Source organism: Chiloscyllium punctatum, chromosome 40 (assembly GCF_047496795.1).
Source record: "Chiloscyllium punctatum isolate Juve2018m chromosome 40, sChiPun1.3, whole genome shotgun sequence".
Lineage (NCBI taxonomy): Eukaryota > Metazoa > Chordata > Chondrichthyes > Orectolobiformes > Hemiscylliidae > Chiloscyllium > Chiloscyllium punctatum.
In genome coordinates this window covers 58,771,414-58,793,708 of record NC_092778.1, presented here as the reverse complement: position 1 = coordinate 58,793,708, position 22,295 = coordinate 58,771,414, and the positions used below count along the sequence as shown (strand labels likewise).

General features: G+C 43.0%; 1 protein-coding gene across 1 annotated transcript in view; it reads left to right on the top strand.

Annotated features, from left to right (window-relative positions):
* The first annotated feature begins 697 nt into the window (after window positions 1-697).
* Window positions 698-22,295, top strand: part of emp2 (epithelial membrane protein 2) — a 45,534-nt gene continuing 23,936 nt past the window's right edge. The window contains exon 1 of the mRNA XM_072560005.1: window positions 698-833. The gene's annotated coding sequence lies outside the window, so the exon portion shown is untranslated. The remainder of the gene's footprint in view (window positions 834-22,295) is intronic.

Here is a 22,295-nt window from a genome sequence, read left to right as displayed (position 1 = left end):
TCCTCAATCCCTCTATACCTTCTGCCTTTCCCCTTAAAATTATACCCCCTGTTTATTGACCCTTAGACTGGGGATGGGAAACAATTCTATCCACCACATCCATATCCCCTCATCACCCCATATTAGATTACTTACAGTGTGGAAACAGGCCCTTCGGCCCAACAAGTCCACACCGCCCCGCCCCGCCGAAGCGCAACCCACCCATACCCCTACATTTACCCCTTACCTAACACTACGGACAATTTAGCATGGCCAATTCACCTGACCTGCACATCTTTGGACTGTGGGAGGAAACCGGAGCACCTGGAGGAAACCCACGCAGACACGGTGCAAACTCCACACAGTCAGTTGCCTGAGGCGGGTATTGAACCCAGGTCTCTGGCGCTGTGAGGCAGCAGTGCTAACCACTGTGCCACCGTGCTGCCTAAATACCCTTCTCTTGTGGTGCAGTGGTAGTGTCCCTACCTCTGAGCCAGAATTCAAATACCATCTGCTCCAGAGGAGTGTCACAACAGATTGATTATAAACATTCATGCACCTTTTCTGTTGTCAGAGGATCAATTAAAAAAAAAGTGTATCCTGTACTGTTTTGCTGGGAAATTAGTCTTGAGGAGAACGCTGAGTGAATGAGTGCAGGGAGGGTGTGACGGACTAGATTTGGGGAATGCCTTACGCGGTGGCCATAGACGAGTGAAGTTGACTCATCGCGCTTTAATAACTGACATCACTGGGGGGAGACGCCTCAGAAGCCAGACTTTGACAAACACGGAGCAATCTGTAAAAGCTTACTGTCACGGGCTGAGCTTGGAGTTGGAATCTTCCCTCTCCATCGTGTGAGTACAGTTGTAGTATTCAAACTTTTATTTTTGATGGTGGTGGAGGAGGAGGGAGATGTAAATTAAAGAGGTTTCTGACAAATTTCAAACGTTGTCAGTCTCGAAGGAAAATTTATATATACTTGGGCTCAGATTGATGGGATGAAATGTTAAATATTTACCGTAAGAAATGGGTCGATGCTTCTACCTTCCCCCCAGCCTCCGAATTTGTATTTGTAAACTTTTATTTCCAAAGTTGAAAAAAGAGACTCAAATCTTTTCCAGTGTTTGTTACACTTCATTGACGATAAAAGGTTCGATGCAGACAAGTTTGGGGGTTTTTTGTTTTTCCTCCCTTTTTCATGTAAATTCAAGTTTCCACTCTACTGCCCGGTAAAATTGCAAGCCCCCCCCCCCCCCCCCCGGATGTTTGTACTTGCCCTGTTCCCCTGGGGGAGACGGTTTTAGGAGGGGACTGAAGTTGTCTATCTCTGACGAGGCTTAGATCCACTTGCGTAAGGAAACCCTTTCATGCCTTATTTTTAAAACCACGACAAAGTTTTAAAATGTTGGCCATGACTTTGTGAAACTCTTCGTGTGTCTTGGATTTTCTGAAGGAGTTTTGAAAAGTGTGTGTGGGGAGGGGGTGAATAATTTTGCATCAGAACTTCATTTCAGCAAATAACCATGTTTTGAATGGGTGTGGCTACTCCGTGTTTATCCAAAAACAACAGCGTCCATTCTCTCGAGAATAATTTAAAATTACTGTCTTTCAAAATGGTAACGGGCAGTGACACTAACGTTTTCCCTCTGCGTCTTTTTTTTTTGCCTGGAGCTTCTGTGGGATTAAACTTTTGCCCACTGAGTTGGCTTCTGGCTTAGATCCTTTTTTATTTTAAAAGATTCCCCAGCTGCAGCAAAGGTAGAGTTACCACAGGGCATCTACCTCATTAGAGAGAGATGACTGGTGGTGGTTTAACCTGAGGGTCAGGTGAGGTTGAGGAGGAGAGTTACTCAGCCAGATATGGGAATTGAACTACAATGTTGGGTTCGTATTGCATTGCAAACCAGCCAATCATCCATCCAACACACTCCCTTAATAATGTTGAAAGAGCGGGTGAAAGTACTAATAGTTATTACCTGGGGAGTGGTATTGTTTACTGTAAGAGATGTGGGCGAGCAATTTCCTTTAGTCAGCTCCCTGGAGTCTCAGGAACGAGCCCTTACCTCAGGGTGTGGTTTGGGAATCCTTGGCTCTGCTCCGAGGCCCCTTAGCTTCACTTTGGAATCCCTGTTACTTGACGCTGAAGTTGCAATGGGTGAACTGCCAAGGAGATTTTGGCCATTGATAAACACCCGTTCAGTCCTTGCGGTTTTCTCTGTTGCTTGTGCCATGCAATGTCAGAAATGACCACCTTGTTGTGAGCTTCTGGAAGGCTGCTTCCCTATCCGACTGAAAATGCCAAGTAACTTCCAACGATTTCAGAACACTTCCATGTCTCGAATGATGGGAGAGTCTCATTTTGGATGAGACTGAAAGATCTCGGGAGTCATTCTGAAATCTCAGAGTTTTTGTTTGAAGAACAAAAAAGTGTATGTTTTTTTATAATATTTATATTGGAATATTTCCCAACAGCAGATTGTGGAACATTTCTAGGCCAAATGAAAAGCAGCAATGTACACACAGCATTCCAAAGCTGCAGGGCGTGTCAGTCAACATAGTTCCTATGGTATAGGGGAATGGTAGTGCACTGACCTTGGGTGGGAGATGCAAACTGATGATGAACTCAACAGAATACTAATTGGCGGTGTGATTTGCGAGTGGAGACTGCGAATGATTTATTTTACAGTGCAGTCTCAGCCAGTATCACCCTTCTGAAAGTCCCCATAACCTAATCCTGAGCAAACCTCAGGAGTGGAAATCCTATGCAAGATCCCAGGTCAGGAACTTCGTGCAGCTGATGTGGCAGTGGGAATCTCGGTCTGGGGTTTAAAGTTTTTATTTTGTGTGACAGGCGCTTGGATTCTAGATTATGACTACAATGGGTATGCTGAGTTCCAACCTTCCCCATGATCGCACGCTGAACTGCAACTTCCTTAAGTTTGAAAAATGAATTTTGACTGGCTTGATGAGTTTCTTCCTTTTGAAGCTGTCCCATTTTATAGGGGAAGTGGAATATTCATGACAATGAACTCTGGTAAATTAGGAATTCGAGAATGGAACTTTTTTCCCTATTTGGACTTCTCGAGTCCCATAATATCTATGGGAGCTGCAACTAAGGATAAAAACCAGTGTGTTCTTGGAGCCATTGTTGATCCTTTTTGAAGTTTATGCAGGCAGGGTGGGGCACAGAGAAGGAGGACACTGGGCTGCGTGGTGTAGTGGTTACATTGCTTGGTGACTGTTTCTTTATTCTTATGTGGGTGGGGCTGGCAAAACTAGCATTTGCTGTTCATCTCTTTGTTACTCTTGAACTGAGTGGCTTACATGTTCAACTCGGAGGGTTGAGGAGAGCCAGTCACATTGTGCTGGCATGGGGTCATGTATGCTGGACGACGTAAGTTCTGCCTTCCCTTAAAAGTAACCTTGCATTCCAGGTTGAAACCCCATGAGCTTTTGGATTACTAGTACAGCTCTGGGAAGGCAGCCAATATAATCAAAGATCCCTCCCACCCCGGTTATAATCTCTTTCAACCTCTTCTGTCTGCCAGTTATTAGACTTCTGAATGGATCTTTTACAGTTAATGTTGATCTCATTCTTTGTGCACCTTCTCTGCAGACGTGACCTTTTATTCCTCGCTCTGTTTAGATTAGATGCCCTACAGTGTGGAAACAGGCCATTCAGCCCAACCAGTCCACGCCAACCCTCTGAAGAGTAACACACCCAGACCCATTTCCCTCTGCCTAATGCAGCTTGCACTATGGGCAATTTAGCATGGCCAATTCACCTGGCCTTGCGCATCTTTGGACTGTGGGAGGAAAACCAGAGCAAACCCACGCTGACACAGGGAGAATGTGCAAACTCAACACAGACAGTTGCCTGAGGCTGGGATTGAACCTGCGACCCTGGTGGTGTGAGGCAACAGTGCTAATCACTGAGTCACCGTGCCACCTGTTTGTTACTCCAATGCACTTTGTATGGTATGATCTGCCTGTACTGCACACAAAACAAACTTTTCACTGTATCTAAGTATGTGTGACAACAATACACCAAATCAAAACAATAAAATTGCTGCCCTGCCATTATACCTCTTACAGACAGGTCATCTCTTGAAAATAATTTACCCCCCCTCAAGCTGTTCTCCTCTTAACCCTTCATTTCTAGTTCAACCAAACTGCTCACCCTTATCTCTTCCCCTACATCCTTCTGAGGGGAGCAGTACTGGATCTCTGGCCTTTTGGAGTTCCTCATCGCTCCACATTGGAGTGTTCTTAAGGGGAGATGTTGCTCTTCTTAAAACATAATGGGAAGATTATAGGACATCTGATATAACCAGCTCCAGGCTATTCTTGTCGCTGTCCTGTCACATGTTTGCTGGAATTGAGTAGACGCCAACCAGTTTTCTGGGCCTCCATGTCAACAACAAATATCTCCAGTTATGGCCACATTTAGCAGGTTGGAGGTTAGATCTTCACCTACTCTGCTGTCCATTATGCCTAAGTATAGGAGTTGGGATGTCATGTGGCAGCTGTCCAGGACATTGAGATCACTTTTAGAATGCTGCAATCAATTCTGGTCTCTCTGCTACAGGAAAGGTGTTGTTATACTTGAAAGCATTGAGAAAAGATTTACAAGGATGTTGTTGGGATTGGAGGATTTGAGCTGAATAGGCTGGGGCTGGGAGAGGCTGAATAGGCTGGGGCTTTTCTTCCCTGGAGTGTTGGAGGCTGAGGGTGACTTTACAGAGCTTTATAAAATCATGAGGGGCATGCATAGGATGAAGAGCCAAGGCCTTTTTCCCTATGGCAGTGAAGTCCAAAACTAGAGGACATAGGTTTAAGATGAGAGGGGAACACTTTTTAAAAGGGACCTAAGGGGCAACTTATTCCCCAGAGGGGGGTGCATGTATGGAATGAACTGCCAAAGGAATTGATGGAGGCTGATATAATTACAACATTTAAAAGGCGTTTGGATGGGTAAGAGGGATATGGGCCAAATGCTGGCAAGTGGGACTGGGTCTGTTTCAGATATCTGGTCAGCATGGACGAGTCGGATTGAAGAGTCTGTATCTGTGCTAACTGACTCTATAAACGTCAGTCTCAGAGTGGTACCTTGTACAGTACCAGTGTTACATTTTCACTTTTTACACCATTCACACTCTGACTTCACTGGAGCCGGTTTTGTTAAATTGACCATTTTGTGCCAATTCCTGTAGCACATGTACCTGGCCCCATATCCATTGACAACTAATGGCTGAAGATGGTCTTGAACTATTTCAAGAATTACTAGCAGAGGACACTTGTGGGCCTGATGGATTGGGAGTTGTTTTTCAGCCCAGTAATAAAGACCTTGGCCTTTAATGGAGTGCTGCTGCAGAAGGAGAGCTTTTCATCTGGTTTCAGATTCCCGGGCTGGAATAACAATACTAAAATTCTGTGATTCACTTACTTCCAGCTGTGTAGTAAAGCACAAATGCATCAAAACCAGCCAAACCCATAAAACAATCCCTCTCTATAGAGCTGAATGAAATAGGATTGTTCTGAGCTCACTCAGTTCATTGGGCTGTGGCTGAAAGCATAAACCAGTCTGACATTGCAACATTAATTGGTTAAAGAGTGTAGAGTAAACTGTGAAGCCTGGCTTCACAGGAGGCTCCCAAGCACTGAGGATGTCACCTAGACCGGGGACGAAACATTTGCAAGACAAATTCCCAGCTCGGCGAACAGAACCACAACAGTGTAGAGTAAAGCTGTGAGTTACTGTGCTGAATATTGAGTTGGGCTGCAGATGGTGGAGAATACTGTATTCAGTAACAAATACTGTGACTCTGCAGAGTAAAGCTGTAAATGTACTGTATTCATTAGCATAAATATTATTTTGTTTAAGGGAGGCATGGTGGCTCAGTGGTTAGAGCTGAAAATGTGTTGCTGGAAAATCGCAGCAGGTCAGGAATGAAGAAGGGCTGATGCCCGAAACATCGATTCTCCTGCTCCTTGGATGCTGCCTGACCTGCTGCGATTTTCCAGCAACACATTTTTAGCTCTGATCTGCAGTCCTCACTTTCTCCTGGCTTAGTGGTTAGCACTGCTGCTTCACAGAGCCAGAGACTTGGGCTCAGTTCCAGCCTCACGTGACTGTCTGTGTGGAGTTTGCACATTCTCAGTCCAAAGATGTGCAGGTTGGGTGAATTGGCCATGGTATATTATCCCATGGTGTTCAGAAATGTCTGCGTTAGGTGCATTATTCGAGGGAATGGGTCTGGATGGGATACTCTCTCTGGAGGGTTGGTGTGGACTTGTTGGGCTGAAGGGCCTGTTTTCACACTGTAGGGATACTTTTTTTAAAAACAAAAGGTACTCTTCATAGTGAGCAATCTCTGTTTGCCACTTTTTTTTTCTGATTTCTTTTTGGCCTTAGCCATCAAGTCAGGAACCAGTGTATGAGATCAGAAATCTGAGTTTTCACTCTTTACAAAAACCAGGTGATGAGGAATTCAGTTTGAACTGTAGCTTTTTAAAATAAAATTGTTCAGTTTAACAAAGACACAAGATATGGCCATGAGAATCGCTTCCTGTCACAAATAACTCCCTAGGCTTGGCATTGATACAATGATTTGTAGGTAAATTTGCAAGTTTAACAAGCTTCCACCCTGCCTTGGTTGTGCTGACTAAAGTTTGCACTGAAAACAAAAAGAAGGATGAAAATTTATATTGCTGGGCGTATTGTAACGTCTGCTTGATTTGATATCTTGTAAAAAATTTTTTTAGGAAAAGCTTTTTCAATCCAGGATTTAAATTTCAACAAAACTGATTTTAATCTGTATTTATAATCAAGAAGCTTTGATCAATGGGAGGGATTCAGTTTCAGTAACAGCTTAATGCAAAACACATGATTTTGGAAATGTTGACACTAGTGCAGTGTGCCTGATGCATACAAATTGAACAATATTTCTCATTCATTCCCCTGCTTTGATTCCACTAACATTTTTTCCAATTTTTTTTTAACTCTTATGTAACTTAGTATTTCATGCCCATTCTCCTTCTTGTGGTATAACTATCTGCCTCCTCTCTTTTTATTTGGACACTCTTTATTCCTGCAGTGCTTCAGTGGCTTTAAAGAGCCACCCACTGTTGACATCATTGACCTTTTTTTAATTGGGGGGGGAAATTGGAAGTTACATCGGTGAACTAAAACATCTTGACAACAAATCTTTTTTACCATTAGCACCTCTGCATAGTAAGTGGCATCACACACTGGGTTTATGTGAATATATGAAAAAACACATTGAACTGTGGTTGATGGAAATCTGAAACAAAGGGTCACTGGACACAGTATTGATTCTATTTTCTCTGCACAGATGCTGTTGTTTCTCCAGCACACTCTGGCTTTAAGTGAATTTAGCTTCAGCTCATCACTCCAGTGCACAAGTTTGTATAGCACCACATCGAAGTGTTGAAATTAGGAACAGGACATATAACATAGACAGTGCAGTACAGGCCTTTCAGCTCTCGATGTTGTGCCGACCTGTCATAGCAATCTGAAGCCCATCTAACCCTCACTATTCCATGTACGTCCATATGCTTGTCCAATGACAACTTAAATGTACTTAAAGTTGGCTATTTGGTCCTTTTGAGCCTGCTCTGCCATTTCAGTATGATCATGGTCAGAAATGGGAATGTTCTGTGCTGTTTGAGTAATTTTCAATATAATTTGCAATCCCTCAGTTACTGAAGCAGTCTATGTGTAAATGCAACAAGATCTGAACAATATCCAGGCTTGGGTTGAAGTGACAAGTAACACTCATGCCACACAAACACCAGGCTCCAATAAGGGGCAATCTAACCACCATCTCTTGACATTCAATGGTGTTCCCACTATTCCCCACTAATTCCCCACTATTAACTTCTGGGGGGGTTACCATTGACCAGAAACTCAACTGGGCCTGCCATGTAAACATTTGTGGCTCCAAGAGGCCAGGAATACTGTGGCGAGTAACTCGCCTCCTGACGCCCTGAAGTCTGTCCACCTAGACAGACTCACCTCCTGACTCCCTGAAGTCTGTCCATAAGACAAGTCAGAGTGTGGCACTGGAAAAGCACAGCAGGTCAGGCAGCATCTGAAGAGCAGGAGAATCGACGCTTCGGGCATAACCCTTCATCAGGAAGGGCTGATGGAATACTCCCCTCTTGCCTGGATGGTTGCTGCTCTAACAACACTCAAGAAACTTTATACCATCCAGGACAAAGAAACCCACTTGACTGGCTCCGCATCTACTCCCTCCAACACTGCCACTCAGTAGCAGCAGTGTACACTATCTACAAGATGCACTGCAGAAATTCACTGACAATGCTTAGTCAGCACTTTCCAAACCCATGATACTTGTATCTGCTGCCCTTGTCTCTCCAGATAGATGGGAACACCACCACCTGCAAGTTCCCCTCCAAACTACTCACTATCCTTACTTGGAGATATATCAACATTCCTTTAGTATTACTGGGCCAAAGTCTTGGAATTCCTTGACTAAGGACATTGTGGGTTGACATACAGCACATGGACTGTGGTGGTTCAAGAAGGCAGTTCACCACCACCTTCTCAAGAGCAACTAGAAATAGGCACCACTGATTGGACCAGCACATATTGCCTAAGACCCAATTTGATTTTAAAAATTAAGGCTGATTTGTCCACCTTTTTTTTAAAAAAAAAGTTTTAAGCCAGTGTCATAAAGTTGTCTCTTTGTGATGAGATATAAGTTCTGTTACATCAGGTACAGGTGAGTGTGAGGCAAATGGATTGAGCATTTTGTGTGCTTGAAGTAGAGTCTGAATCACAAAGTGGCAATGTGTGTTGAACAGACAGAACATCTTTCAAGCGCTCTGGGTTGGGTAGCATTTGTGGAGAGAATGCACATTTTAAAAGAATCACAATTAAATAATTTCTGAACTGCAGTCTGTTCTCAAACAGTACAATAAGTGACCAGATAATCAAGTTTTACAGGTGTGGCACTTTCATCAGAACTGATAGATATAGAAACTGTTCCAAAAGGTGCTTAATAACTTGTGTAACACTATAGAAAGCATACCTTGTCGTTTTTCATTCATTCCATTTCATCAGGTGCAATCAACTTCCAAAGGTTTGATCTGTGACTGTGAGAAAATGAATAGAATGGATTAACAGAACTTTTTAATTAAACTTTCCCCCAGTTGCTGTAGGCACCAGCTTCCTCCTCCATGCCTAAGTATATTTTATATAAAATTGCCCAGTTGGCTCATTTAGATTTTATGGTCCACGCTTACCAACTTGTGTTTTGTTTAATCTCACCACTTCAACGCATTTCTTTTTGCCTTTTTAGTTGTCTGGTTTTCCTTTTGTGTATCTATGAATTTGCCACTCTATCTGTAGAGAGTTCTGCATTCTGTCATTTCACATTGATTTCTCTGTGCTAAATCCTGCTGAGGTCAATTTCACAATTTCTCTAGCTCCGATAACATCTAGCATTGCTGGTTTTCTCACTGTCTCTCATTGTTCTATCTTGTAGCTATTAGCAAGATGTGCTCTGCCTTTTTAATGTTTGAATGTGGAGATGTTTGACTTTTCTGAAATTCATGGGTATTGCTGGCAAGGTCAGTGATTTATTACCTTTTTTGAGAAGGTGATGCTGATCACAATTCATCACTGCGGTTTTGATCATAGTTGAATGGCTTTCTTATCCACCACAGAGGACATGAGTCAAACCATATTGCTGTGAGTCTGAATTTACATTTGGGCCAGATTGGGTAATGTTGACACATTTTCTTCACTGCGTTACGGTAATGACAATCCTTAAGTTTTATGGTCTTCATTTCTGTTTCCAGCATTTTTTTGTTATTCAGAATTTATTCAATGAACTAAATGTAAATTAATTTACTCACCTTCTGTGATGGGATGTGAACTGATAATTCTAGATTCTTATTCCAGGCCTCTGGACTACTTATTCACTAACAGAACCAGTACCTGTCTAGAGTATAAATGACAGAGTGCACATACCTAGAAGCCAGTGAAAGAATGGAAAGGTAGGTAGGTAGCTGTGGGGAGGGGGGGAAGCTGAATGCTTGTTCATTTCATCACAGTCTGAATAACCGAGGTTCAGGGTGGCACGGTGGCTCAGTGGTTAGCATTGTTACCTCACAGCGCCAGGAAATCAGGTTCAATTCCCACCTAGGGCAACTGTCCGTGTGGAGTTTGCACATTCTCCCCGTGTCTGCTTGGGTTTCCTCTGGGTGCTCTGGTTTCCTCCCACAGTCCAAAGATATGCAGGTTAGGTGAATTGGCCAGGCTAAATTGCCGGTAGTGTTAGGTGCATTACTCAGGGGTGAATTTAGGGAAATGGGTCTGGGTGGGTTGCTCTGTGGAGGGCTGGTGTGGGTTGAAGGGCCTGTTTCTACATTGTAGTGAATCTAAAAAAATGTGGGAGTGGGGTGGTGTAAGAGAGGGAAAAAAAATTCAAAGTTTTGGAATTTAGTGTGGCAGCCCTTTTAAATGAGTTGATGTAGAGTCATACAGCACGGAAACAGACCCTTTGGCCTAAAAAGTCCATGCCGACCATAATCTCAAACTAAACTAGTCACACCTGACAGTGTTTGACTCATATCCCTCAAAAAGTTTCTTCCTATTGTTTACTTGTGCAAATGTATTTTAACTTGTGTTTGTACCCACATCCACACTTCCCCTGGAAATTCATTCCACACATTAACCACTCAGTGCAAAAAAAAATGTGCCCCTCAAGTCATAAGGTCATGGAGTCCTACAGCATGGAGACAGGCTGTTTTTGGCCCAAACTGGTCCATATCAACCAAAATGTCCATCTACGCTAACCTCATTTCTCTGCATTTGGCCAATATCCTTCTAATCCTTTCCTATCCATACGCCTTTTTTAAAAAATCTTTCTCCTCTTGCCTTAACAGTAAACCTGTTAGTCTTGAATTCCCCAACCTAGGGAAAAGACACCTGCAGTTCATCTTATTTATTTCAGCTTACGTATATCCCTTCTTGACCTTAAACCTCTATAAAGTCACCTCTCAACCATCGTAGCTACATTGAAAAATGTTCCAGCCTCTCCTTATAACTCAGACCCTCCCATTCCTGGCAAATCCAGGGAAATTGCTTCTGAGCCCTCTCTGGTTTAATAATATCTTTCGTGTAACAACAGGCCGACCAGAACTGTTCTTCTTTCGACAGAAAAATTGGAAGGGAATGCTATTCCTGGATCCATTGCTACTGTGGGACAAGTTTCAAGATGAAACCAAATGGGCAGGATGTGAATGTATTTCCAAATACTAATCCTTCTTTTGTGCTTTTGGCTCATCAGCTAAGAATGAAGCCGATTTATTGGCACATTAAAAACTCATTTTGCATTTTTTTTTTATTCTTTTGAGAAATGAACTGTACTTTACACTGTATTTTAACATGGAAGGAACAATTGCTTAAAAATAATATTGCTGTGTAATTTTATATAGGTTAAAGTCAGGCTTACTACAACTATAATTTGAGACTGTTTTAAGGTTCATAAATACCTTTGCTTTGGTGCAAAGCAGTACAATCAAGGAGAAAGCTTCCTGTGAGAAATACCTTTTCCAGCACCATGTAGAAGGGTTTTTATCCTAGATCTCTGTAAAGATCTAGAATTCTGAGCTGTCCAATTGTTACATGAGGCTGCAATTTGGGCAAAAATACTGCAGCAATCACCCCTCCCTTTTCACTCTGAAGAAACAGGAGCTCTACTTGGTTAAGCCTCCAGTAGGAGAACGGGAGAACTGTGATCACTTTTGTTTTGTGTAGAATTCCAGCTGAAGGTTGATCAAGAAATGGAATTAATGGTCCATGGGTGAGAACATGAAGAATTGTGACTGGGCAGCATGCTATTGATGCCTTTTCAGAGAGAGAAGAAATCAGTGGAAAAAAGATTTTGTAATTCGTTTTGCTTCCAAACCTCTTCAAAGCTGGTGTTCTAATGATCTATTCTATGCAGATTCCTTCCCTCACTGGGTGTGGCCATGTATGTCTATATAGTAAATACACAGGTTTATATCTATAACTTTCACAGTATTATGATCAAAAGAGATGAAAAGTGCTGTTTATTTCACAAGTTCAAAGTGAGTTGTATTCCATCAGAGCAGTAATAATCCGTCCAAATATATATAAAAATGATTTTTCTTTCTTTAGATGTCATTCAGCAATCTACCATTTGCCAATAAGTTAAAAAGGAGTGTGCTCTTGGTCATTAAGAAATTATCATTCCTGAGTTAGCTGATGTGAAGTGTAGAAACAAGACTTCGGTGGGAAAGCACGTTGTGCTGCGTGTTAATCGAGGGGCGGCTGATACGTTGTCCCTATTGTACTATTGTTCCATTTGATTTTCACACCTCTACTGTATGTTAACATTGGACAGGCTCAATGCGGATAAAGGGGGCGCAGTGGTAGTCTGGCGCACTGACCTCTACACCGCTGAAGCCAAACGTCAACTCGAGGACACCTCTTCCTACTGCCCCCTCAACCATGACCCCACCCCCCCCCATCACCAAACCATCATCTCCCAGCCCATACAGAACCTCATCACCTCAGGAGATCTCCCACCCACAGCTTCCAACCTCATAGTCCGGGAACCCCGCACAGCCCGGTTCCACCTCCTTCCCAAGATCCACAAGCCTGATCACCCTGGCCGACCCATTGTCTCAGCATGCTTCTGTCCCACTGAACTTATCTCTACCTACCTCGACACTGTCCTATCCCCCCCTAGTCCAGGAACTCCCCACATACGTTCGAGACACCACCCACGCCCTCCACCTCCTCCAAGACTTCCGTTTCCCTGGCCCCCAATGCCTCATCTTCACCATGGATATCCAATCCCTCTACACCTCCATCCGTCATGACCAGGGCCTCCAAGCCCTCTGTTTTTTCCTCTCCAGACGTCCCCAACAGTACCCTTCCACCGACACACTCATTTGTTTGGCCGAACTGGTCCTCACCCTTAACAATTTCTCCTTTGAATCCTCCCACTTCCGCCAGACCAAAGGGGTAGCCATGGGCACACGTATGGGCCCCAGCTATGCTTGTCTCTTTGTTGGCTACGTAGAGCAGTTGATCTTCCGTAATTACACCGGCACCACTCCCCACATCTTCCCCCGCTACATTAATGGACTGCATTGGCGCCACCTCGTGCTCCCGCGAGGAGGTTGAGCAGTTCATCAACTTCGCCAACACATTCCACCCTGACCTTAAATTTACCTGGACCATCTCTGACACCTCCCTCCCCTTTCTGGACCTCTCCATCTCCATTAATGACGACCGACTTGACACTGACATTTTTTACAAACCCACTGACTCCCACAGCTACCTGGATTACACCTCTTCCCACCCTACCTCTTGCAAAAATGCCATCCCGTATTCCCAATTCCTCTGCCTCCGCCGGATCTGTTCCCAGGAGGACCAGTTCCACCACAGAACACACCAGATGGCCTCCTTCTTTAGAGACTGCAATTTCCCTTCCCACGTGGTTAAAGATGCCCTCCAACGCATCTTGTCTACATCCCGCACCTCTGCCCTCAGACCCCAACCCTCCAACCGTAACAAGGACAGAACGCCCCTGGTGCTCACCTTCCACCCTACCAACCTTCGCATAAACCAAATCATCCGCCGACATTTCCGCCACCTCCAAACAGACCCCACTACCAGGGATATATTTCCCTCCCCACCCCTTTCCGCCTTCCACAAAGACCGTTCCCTCCGCAACTACCTGGTCAGGTCCACGTCCCCAAACAACCCACCCTCCAATCCTGGCACTTTCCCCTGCCACCGCAGGAACTGTAAAACCTGCGCCCACACCACCTCCCTCACCTCTATCCAAGGCCCTAAAGGAGCCTTCCACATCCATCAATGTTTTACTTGCACATCCACTAATATCATTTATTGTATCCGTTGCTCCCGATGCGGTCTCCTCTACATTGGGGAGACTGGGCACCTCCTAGCAGAGCGCTTTAGGGAACATCTCTGGGACACCCGCACCAATCAACCACACCGCCCCGTGGCCCAACATTTCAACTCTCTCTCCCACTCTGCCGAGGACATGGAGGTCCTGGGCCTCCTTCACCACCGCTCCCTCACCACCAGACGCCTGGAGGAAGAATGCCTCATCTTCCTCCTCGGAACACTTCAACCCCAGGGCATCAATGTGGACTTCAACAGTTTCCTCATTTCCCCTTCCCCCACCTCACCCTAGTTCTAAACTTCCAGCTCAGTAACTGTCTCCATGACTTGTCCGGACTTGTCCTACCTGCCTATCTCCTTTTCCACCTATCCATTCCACCCTCTCCTCCTTGACCTATCACCTTCATCCCCTCCCCCACTCACCCATTGTACTCTATGCTACTTTCTCCCCACCCCCACCCTCCTCTAGCTTATCTCTCCACGCTTCAGGCTCACTGCCTTTATTCCTGATGAAGGGCTTTTGCCCGAAACGTCGATTTCGAAGCTACTTGGATGCTGCCTGAACTGCTGTGCTCTTCCAGCACCACTAATCCAGAATCAATATGGTTCTTGTTGAACATAAGTTGTGTAGCTTGATGTAGGGTTTAAGGCTCACAGAAAGGTATAGGGATCTTTACCTTTTTGGCTGTTGCATGTGACCTGTGCTCACTTGATGCTGATCCATGTTTCCTGAAATGGGAAACTAACATAATTTGCTAGTGATGATATTTGGTACAGACCAGAGGGACTGAATGGCCTCCCTTTTGTGCTGAAGTAATTGTGAATCTGTGTGATATGTGATTTGTCTTCCCTAAGTTAAAGCTTAACGGCTATTGGACATGCTCCACTGTGTGGAAATAGTAACATCCTTGTGTGTAAATTTATGAGTGCTGTAACATAGCACGTAGCAAAGACCAATTTACAGGTCATGTGCCTATTAGGATATTTCTGTTCTGTAGGCTTCAGTTATTGTATGTTTAGTTGTGTTGTCATTCATTGTCAGTCATTTAATTGGAAAACCTTGTCATGAAGCTGTGGGGTGAAGAAATATGTGGTGACTCTGTTTTGACTCAGAGTTGGGTGGGGCTGCATTGTTGTTGTTTTACTATAGCAACTGTTTGTAAATGGATGATGTAAGTTCCCACTGAAGCAGCCAGTGTTTTGATGTTTTACCAATCATCTGGAAGGTCAGCTCTTGGCTTGGTATTGCAGGCTGTAACGTGATCCTGTGTTACCTGGGTGGGCAGCATTGGGTGAGGTTGTACACCGAGCCAATGGAACATCACACAGTGATGGAAGAGGGGCTCAAACAATGACAATTTGTCGTTTGGTTTGCGTTGTTGAGGGAGGCATTTCTAATGAAAAGTACAAAATGAAGGGTGACTCAGTCTTTTGTAGTTTGTCCAGTAATTGATCCTGTTTTTATAATGTATTGCAGCAGCAGAGATGTTAAATATGTTGCTCAAAGAGTCATGGAGAAAGTGAGGACTGCAGATGCTGGAGATCAGAGCTGAAAATGTGTTGCTGGAAAAATGCAGCAGGTCAGGCAGCATCCAAGGAACAGGAGAATCAACGTTTCGGGCATTAGCCCTTCTTCAGGAATGAAGAAAGAGTCATAGAGATGTACAACACTGAAACAGACCCTTCAGTCCAACCTGTCCATGCCAACCAGATATCCCAACTCCATCTAGTCCCACCTGCAAGCACCCGGCCCATATCCCTCCAAACCCTTCCTATTCATATACCCATCCAAATGCCTTTTAAATGTTGCAATTGTACCAGTCTCCACCACATCCTCTAGCAGCTCATTCCATACAAGTACCACCCTCTGTGTGAAAAAGTTGCCCTGCAGGTCTCTTTTATATCTTTCCCCTTTCACCATAAGCCTATGCCCTGTAGTTCTGGGCTCCAGGGAAAAGACTTTGCCTATTTACCCTAACCATGCCCCTCATAATTTTGTAAACCTCTATAAGGTCACCCCTCGGTCTCCGACGCTCCAGGGAAAACAGCTCCAGCCTGTTCAGCCACTCCCTGTAGCTCACATCCTCCAACCCTGGCAACATCCTTGTAGATCTTTTCTGAACCCTTTCAAGTTTCACAACATCTTTCTGATAGGAAGGAGATCAGAATTGCACGCTATATTCCAACCGTGAAATGTGAGTGAACTGTAAAATACCAATGCATGCCTGCATGGCAGATATAAATTTCAATGGTTTCTCTAACTGCTGTTACATAACATTGGAATAAAAATTCAACACAATGGAAATCTTTTATGTATCTGTGTTGAATATAAAATTTGGAAGTGGCTGAAGTATGTACTCTAACAAAATGGAGAAGGCAGAAGGTTACAGTTGACTGTCATACACACTGCTGCCTGTGATGCTGAGACATTCCTGAACTGCATTTGAACTTAAAACTTTCCAAAGTTGTGCCTTGTTATTTTAGATTGAACCTGGACTGACTACATTTGACTGCAACAGTTCAGAAAACAGACCACAGCAATCCAGAAATTGACTTGTTTTCTGTAGCTGAGCTTAAATGAAGCCTTTCATGAGTTTGTAGTTTGAGTGGAATCTCTGTCAGGCATTTCATCACTGGAGGCACTAATTTTATCAAAGGAAGTTTCTGTCTGCACTGTCAATGCATGGAGGTAATAACTTTACAATGATAGGAATATCATTAATTTTGTTCATGTTATTGAATGGGTTGCTAGAAACTCTGTAGGTATATGCTATAGCAGCTTTATACCTTGATGCAACATTGTTTGTTTAGGTTATGTTCACCTGTAATGTTCCTCTTGAAATTTACTACTATAGATCTCATTAAGCCAAAATTCTCTTTTCACGCTGTGGCGTCACAACAATTTAACAGCAGAACTGGTTCTGAGATTGGATCTATTTTTAACACTCGCTCACAGGGTGTGGGTGTTGGTGGTAAGGTCAGTATTCATTGCATACTCCTGATTGCTCTTGAGATGCTAGTGGTTAGCTGATTGTTGGAGAGTTGTAGTCTGCGGTGCTCTTGGCGTTCCAGTGACACCTGAGGAAGGACGATTTATGATTCCAAGTGCTCACTAACCTTGGCTCATTTTGGGAGATGCTGGTGAAGAAGCCTTTGTACAACTTGTGGATGGTGCATGCTGTAACCACCTTTCTTTTGACTTTGAAGTGAGTATATGTGGTGGTTGAGGTGCTGATCGAGTCGGTTGCTTTCTCTTTGAAAGTTTTTTTGTGCATTTTGTATCAGTGCCAACCAGGCAAGTGGAAAACATTTCACTACACTCTCACTCGATTTGTGCCTTGTATGCTATAGAAAAGTTTTGTGGAGTTAGGCGTGTCACTTGCTATACTCATTATCTATCTAGTTTAGTTAACCATGTGGTCAGTGGTAACTCTGCAGAATGTCGGTGATGGATTCCATTATGGTGATACCATTGAATGCTGATGGGAGTTGGTTAGATTCTGTTGGAGATGTTCAATGTTTGGCATTTGTAGTAGAGTGAGTGCTCCTTGCCACTATCAGCTCACATCTGGATGTTGTCAGGATAGTTGTCTGCAGAGATATGCTCCTTCACTCTCTGCACCATGAGGTGTTTGCAAATAGAGTTATGCTGAAATTTTTAAAACACTCATTTTCTCATAAATTTCCACATTCATGTAGATTATCTATTTAAATGTAAGGTTTGCCATGTATAAAACTCGAATGGATCATCAGGATGGAAGTTTGGCATTTGCTTCCACACAGTGGCGAGTATCCCAATCTCTGAGCCAGAAGGTCTGGGTTCAAGTCCCAATCCAGGAAAAATAAAGATGTACTCATAAAATGACGACAAACACGATGAGTATCAACCTTTCAATGTGTACCACTCAACATGATACCTGGTCAGTTATGCCATGGAAAGATAGATTTTGCTGTTCCCATCACTACTCTAGCCTGTAACACACATGTTACCATAGCAGCTGAGGCTCTGCGTAAACTCTAACATCATTTAGTGGGAATTCAGAAAGCAAGAGTGATATTTTGTCCTTGCAGTAATCTCCTCCTCCATCGTAGGCCGATCACTCGGAGAAGGAAATAGACTGTGGAAAGGTAATGTACATGGGTGTTTTATTTCTAAGAAGTTCAGTCTTTTATGTGCTTCATGTACCTAAATTTCGAAGCTCCGGAATCAATCCCCCACTCTTGTTGGCTCCTGCTTTCTTAGGAATTTTGGTGTAAAATTGACTGAGAAAACATGTGAAAACATCACGCAGGCATTTTGATTTAGGGTCTGCCCCTGCATAAGTCTGTCTGTATTCAGGGTGACTAGTGCTGTTTGTTCATCTTACTGTACAGGAACAAGCTTGTGAGCATATTAATTATTAGCATTTCAGCCTGATTGTCACGCGCACCCATTTTAAACACTATGTTCTTGTGCTTCTACTGAAGAAAGAGCTGAGGGGACCTTTTTTATTTTATCAGGGAAGAAGTGTAACTAGTCCGTGACCGAGGGAAAATCATTGGATCAAATTATTTCTTCTGTCTTGCTATTTCACTGACGAGTTGGGTTGTTTGTCTTGAATGGAATGGTGAATCTTCCAATAATAGTGAGGAAGAATTTGCAATGACCTGTTGAAGACCCTTGCAGCAGTATCCCTTGCGAGAATCTTCCAGCCTATTCAAGGTGTTGCGAATGGCTGCTATTGTGTGTTTAACAACAAAAAGATATCAGTGCAACATTACTGTTTGGCTCAAAATATCAATTGTGGGTGGAAGAAAACTGAGACTCTAGTTCAAAGCATGTAATTGTGTGCAATTTGTGTTTCAAATCTCTTTGCTTGTAGGGACTGTGACAGACATTGTGGTTCACAATTTGTCATTGCGTAGACAAACTGTGCATAGTTGCAAACAAAAGTAACAGATTCAGGATGAAACTGTTGTAAATACACACACATATCCATACCTTGATTATCACTCTCTTTGCTTTGAATCTCTACTCACTGTTACGGTATTTTGCCAAGCTTATCAAACAGTTTAATTTTAAAACTGTATTGCAAACGCTTGAGAGTCGCTTTCATTATGAGAGCCTTTGTTCAGGGGTAGTGTCAGGCAAAACTCACTCAGACAAAAGGTAGTGGAATTCTGGGATCGTTCCCCAAACTCCACCTCAGTAAAATGGCTGCAGCTGGGGAGTCGATTGAAATCTCAAAGCTGTGCTTCAGAGATTTTTATCAGGTTTCAAAGCAAAAATGGGTAGACAACCATTTAAGATGCAAATATCCTTGAATTGTTCAAGATTTTGGGTTTCCTGAATTGCCTTATCTATTACTATAGTCTGTAGAATCCCCCCACTCAAACATGGGGAGGTGGTGGCATCTTAATAATCCAGAATCTCCAGCTCACACTGGGGGGGGGGAGGGGGGAAATCAGTTCAAATCCTGCCATGGCAGATGGTAAAATTTAAATCCAGTATTAATCTGGAGTGGTCAGTCAAATGGCTGTTGTAAAAACCCATCTGGTTCACTGACATCCTTTTACGAAAGGGAATCTGCCCTCCTTTCCCGGTCTGGCCTACATGTGACTTTAGACTCCTGGCAATGTGGTTGACTCTTAACTGTTCTCTGGGCTGTAGATGTTCACCTAGCCAGTGCCACCCAGATCCTGTGGAACAAATTTAAAAAAAACTAAATTGGCTGCACTATAACTGACCAAGCGGCAACCCTCAAACTTGATAAACCAAAATACAACTTGCAGTAAGTTAAACTGGAACAGTCAAGACTGTGTGCAGTCAAACTAATAAATAAGGCCATTGACCAATAGCAGTAAATGAATAATAGGTATTTATTTTTTGACAATTATGTAACTACAAAAAAATACAAAGCTGTACAGATTTTACAGAAAATACAGTGGGATTTTGACCTTCCTCTAAACTTCAATTGAATTGTATTAATGAATAACAAAATATAGTCAAAAATAATGAAATACATCACGACTGAGGCACATCCAGGTTGGTTGTGTGGAGGAAGGGAAACCAGTCTTGTTTATGTGGAGGAAGGGAAATCACAGACGCACTGAGCTAATAACAGAAAAGGAATAGAACACTTGCTAGGAAGTTCTGCAGCAGAAGTCAAATGAGTGGTGACCTTGCACTTGGAGGTGATGCATTAAATCAAATGGACACATCAACAAAAGCTCCTTATGTTTGCACTATATGACATAAAGGAAATGGTTCACTTTTTTTTTGTCTAATTGTGCAGAAATAGTTCAGCAGTAGAATCTTAAACTAAACAGATTATGCTTAAGTACTGCTTTCAACATTTGTGTATTCCATTCTTAACATTCATCAGTGCTTGTACAAAAACACTGAAAACTTTCAGCAGTCTCTGCATTTGGATTACCTTAACCCCACCCTTTTTATTCTGTACCACCCCATCCCCTCCCTAGCACTGCTCACACCTCAAACCAAAAATAATAGTGCATTTTCCAAGATGTACAAAGTTTAAAAATCACACAAGACCAGGTTATATCCAACAGGTTTATTTGGAAGCAATAGCTTTTGAAGCATTGCTATTGCTTCCAAATAAACCTGTTGGATTATAACCTGGTCTTGTGTGATTTTTTTTTTTAACTTTGTCCACCCCAGCCCAACACCGGCATCTCCACATCATGTTTTCCAAGATGGGAAGCTTTTAGATTTACGATAGTTTAGCGCTAGTTAATCAATTGTTGCTGGGACAACTGAGGCATTTCTTAATTCAGAACATTTGAAAGGTTTGTTTTCTTCATGAGAATATGTTTCCAGTGTTTTTAGTCGCCTTTCTTTCCCCATGACTATATCTGGCTGCCAGATTGCCCATGAGTCAGAATCTGCTGATGTATGGTATTCCAGATGTCATGGAGTGAGTGGGAAGTGCTCTATTAAACTCATACAAACTCCAAAAGCCTTTTTCCATGCTATATTGTTGGACTTTTAAATCAAACTGTTGTATAAAATTAGATTTAATTACTATTCGAAGCATAAAACCAAACATTGTGTGCTCTGTATACAATAGCATAGTTCTGCTGTAACCCTTTGAATGTTCAACTCTCTGAATAGATGGATTTTTAAAGAATCGTGCATCGGGCTAATTTCATATATTTGAAAATTCTGCTTTCTCCCTCCAATCCTGAAGTTAATATTTGTTTTAAGACATCTGAAACCAAGGCAATTAAATGATTATTAGATACAGTTCATGCAATTCCAGATTGTATGGTGGAGGAGTGTGGTGCTGAATAGTCTCCTCTTCCTATCTCTGGTGCATTGCTAAGTTGGGTTTTCCGTGAAACTCAAAGGTTACTAAATTACATACACTTTTTGTATATCCCAACCTTATCCAAAATCTGTGCACTTTCCAGAGGATTTGGAATAAGGATTGGGAGTGACTACTCTTTCTCAATGAAAGATACTGACATCAGCTGTAGTATCCTAATTGCGATGAAATGACTCTGTATTAGCCAACAGTACACCTGGATCTACTTCCCTGTCTACAAGGCCTTTCACCACATTGGATGTAGAGGGAGCCAAGATTTTGCTTGTGGTTCATAGAATTATAGAATCCATACAGTGTGGAAGAAGGTCATTTTGCCAATTGAGTCCACACCAATGGTCTGAAAAGCATCCTACCCAAACCCATCCCCTTACCCTATCCCTGCATTCCCATGGGTAACCCACCTAGCCTGCACATCTCTTGACTCTATGGGGCATTTTAGCATGGCCAAACCACCTTACCCACATATATCTTTGGACTGTGGGACGGAGCAGGAGCAACTGGAGGAAAGTCAAGCAAGCAATTGCCCATGGGTGGAATTGAACCGGTGTCCCTGGGGCTGTGAGGCAGCAAAGCTAACTACTGATTCACCATGCTGTCTGGCTCCAATCATAGCTAGAGAAGAACGGAATTGTGTAAATGCAGAGAGTTGGTCAAACACCGTTCTGCAGAATTTTCTAATGAATGTTTCTTTTCTGGTATTGGTTCAGTGTTGTTTCTGTGATTTGCAATGAATACACAAGACTGTTTTTCCCTTCTTCCTCATGGCTGACCGAGATGTGCATCAATTGTGTTTTTTTTTTAAACATTTTGCTATGGATCCAATATACATATGTATATATTGAGATATACAGAATCAGTGAAGTTTTAAGTAGTTAGGGAAAGAATGGTGGGCTCCTCCGTTTACGGTTGAAGGCCCGTCAGGGTTAATGATATGGAGAAAAAATGCTACAGGGTGGATAATGTGCAGCAGACTCAGCACAACACATTTTGTGGCTTTTTGTGACAGGGTGGCTATATCAAGCCCACAATGA